This window comes from Gekko japonicus, unplaced genomic scaffold, assembly GCF_001447785.1.
Source record: "Gekko japonicus isolate JY-2015 unplaced genomic scaffold, Gekko_japonicus_V1.1 scaffold364, whole genome shotgun sequence".
NCBI classification, from domain to species: Eukaryota; Metazoa; Chordata; class Lepidosauria; order Squamata; family Gekkonidae; genus Gekko; species Gekko japonicus.
The window spans coordinates 695,755-698,466 of NW_015172562.1; the positions used below are offsets into that span (position 1 = coordinate 695,755).

The 2,712-nt window shown below is 43.0% G+C and overlaps 1 protein-coding gene across 1 annotated transcript in view; it reads left to right on the forward strand.

The window, feature by feature from the left end:
- SEMA3F (semaphorin 3F) overlaps positions 1 to 2,712 on the forward strand; it is a 172,339-nt gene that overhangs the window by 131,427 nt on the left and 38,200 nt on the right. The gene's annotated exons all lie outside the window — the stretch shown is intronic.

Consider the following 2,712-nt stretch of genomic DNA (forward strand, 5'->3'; position numbering starts at 1 on the left):
GCTCTAACTCTCTGCTCCTCCTCTCCTCAGGCTTTTGAGCTGAACCAGTCCATCCAGCAGGGAGGACGGGGAAGTAGAGCAGTTGACTCCTCCCTCCACCCGTCTCCAGTGGAACGCAAGGTGGGAATCGCGCTCTGCCCTGCCCTTCCCCAAGGACGCATCTGGCTCCTTCCCTACCATGCCTGAGCCTGGGCTCTCTAACCTCCATTTCAACTGGCATGCACCTAACAACTAACAGGGGCAGGGGCCAGACCCATTGGAAACGGGCTGGCCTCTAAATTCACCCCCCCTTCCCATCTAGTGATGAGCGCGCTTCCTGTACAGCTTTTTCCTTGCGTCTCCTCTCTTAAACTAACACCTTCTTCCCCAGGCTCACACAAGGCTTGTCCCAGGAAAGAACACTCTCGGGACATCTGATCTTATTCTACAGGAAAGCTTCATGTACTTGAATAGACTGGTCATCTACAATGTTTGGACAGTTTGAAACTGAAACAATGGGATTGCTATGTCAAATGTATATTTAATTGAAGTGAGGTTACATGAATAAGTAGGCGATTGGGATGATAGAAGTTATTATACCGATTACTGGAGGGAAGATATGGTGTGTGTACTTTATGTTTCCTTCAATTGTTGTGTGTGTGTGTGAATTTAATTAAAGATTAAGCAAAATCCCTAAATATGTCTGAGAAATGCCAGAAAGAGGAAGAAAAGAAAAATGACTTTGTTACATTTGGCCTGCCAATAATATGTATTTTACTCCTCCTGGTTACTGCAGGTCATAACCAACTCAGGAAATTGTAATCTTAATCTCCAGTTATTCAATTGTTAAAGGCTATAGTCATTCCAAGAACAGGGGGAGAAGGGTATTTGGGTGTTTTAAAGAGTGTGGTAGGAGAAACTATGTGAGTTGGATCAATGACATACTTCTTCCTATGCTAAGGTTGTTCAAAGACCCTGTTGTGGGAACAAACCATGTCAGTTCCTCAGTCCTCATAGTTCTTCCTAAAATAAGTTGCCAAACCAGAGCTAAGCCATATGGAAGCAGTTTCCACATTGCTTTGTTAATATATGGATGAGCCTAACTAAGAGAACTGTTTCTTTCAAGATACTTAGAAGACAGGCATGGTCTTTACTGATGTAAAGATGCTGGATAATGAAGACATTTGCCCATTTTTTTAAAGATTGTATTGAGATTGGTGAAAGGGTCCACATCCCAATATACTCCCTCTGGATTTGTAAGGGACTAAAGTCTCCTTGTAGTCAACAATGGCGCCTCTCCCATGTGTGCACAAGATGGTGTGCTGACAGCAGACAGGGAATGCTACTGATTATTTTTTCTCTAGGTTGAAGAGGCTGCCTAGTCTGAGTGTTAGGAACTTTCATGGCTATAAATACACTCACAAGACAATCAGAAATTTCAGACATGATTGTGAGAATTGTAATTTTCATTATTTTTTATGTTAATTTAAAACATCAGTGCCGCTTATTGCCCACATACCAGGTTGTACTGCTCAGAGGGTGCATTCAGTCTAGGCCAGGGGTGTCAAACATGCGGCCCAGGGACCCGATCAGGACCCCGGAGGGCTTCTATCAGGCCCACAGTGGAACTGGCTGTCTTCTGCTTCTTCTTCCAGTTCTGCCGCTGCTGCATCATACACGCCTGAACAGCTTACTCAAGATTGCAACAGCACAGACATTTTGATGCAATAATTCAGAGCAAGAGGTGTCAGTTATCAGATGTGCTAATGTTTTAAGCATGCTTTTACTTTAAGTTAAAAAAAAAACCCTTTGTGTTTGTGTCCTTTATAAAGTTTATATCTCCGCTACCTGGCATTACATTTTATGGCCCTCATGGCCCGGCCCAACAAGGTTTCGTTTATGTCAGATCCGGCCCTCATAACAAATGAGTTCGACACCCCTGGTCTAGGCAAACAATCCTCAGTTTTTTGGGGGGACTGAAAAACAAACTTGAAATGAGGTGTTTGAACTTTAAGTCATGTGCTTTCTTCCCCAGCCTCCTCCAACGAAAGACTTCTTTGTTTCAAAAACAAAGTGCCTCTCCCCTAGAGGCTATCACTTTGGGAAAAAGGATCATCAGTACTAATTGCTTTCATCTAAAGCTGGTATGCACTTTAGCCTAGAAGACTCTGATGTTCAGCTAGGGGAAGATAATGTTAATGAGAATATTGTTGTTTAGCATATGGGTTGGATTCCACAAGTACTGTTGGATGATCCAACTTGGATCCCCTGTGTTGTGACTATCCAGACTTTGGAAGTTTTTTGATCCTATGAAAAAGGGTTTGCAGGTTTCCCCCAGAGCAAAAGGTATGAATGCTTAGCAGGCTGTATTTGCAATGTGCAGGACTTACTAAAAATAAGATTTTGTGTGTGTTGACATTTGATCTCACTCAGAAGCCAACTATTAGTTCCTTATGCCATTTAATGTACCCCCGCCCGAATCTTTTGTTTGTACTCGCCAAACACATGTTGTCAGCCTGTTAAAATGGATTGCATAATCAGTGGCAATACAGACAGTACATGTGTTGTCACTGATTGTGCAATCCATTTTAACAGGCTGACAACAATATCAGGAACAGTCCTCCTCCTCTTCTTACTCTCTTGGGTGGCAACATGTGTTTGGCATACACTAGAAAGAGGAAGTGAGTTCTCAGTGATATCCTGCCATCATTGACCTCCCAAGTCGTTAACGCA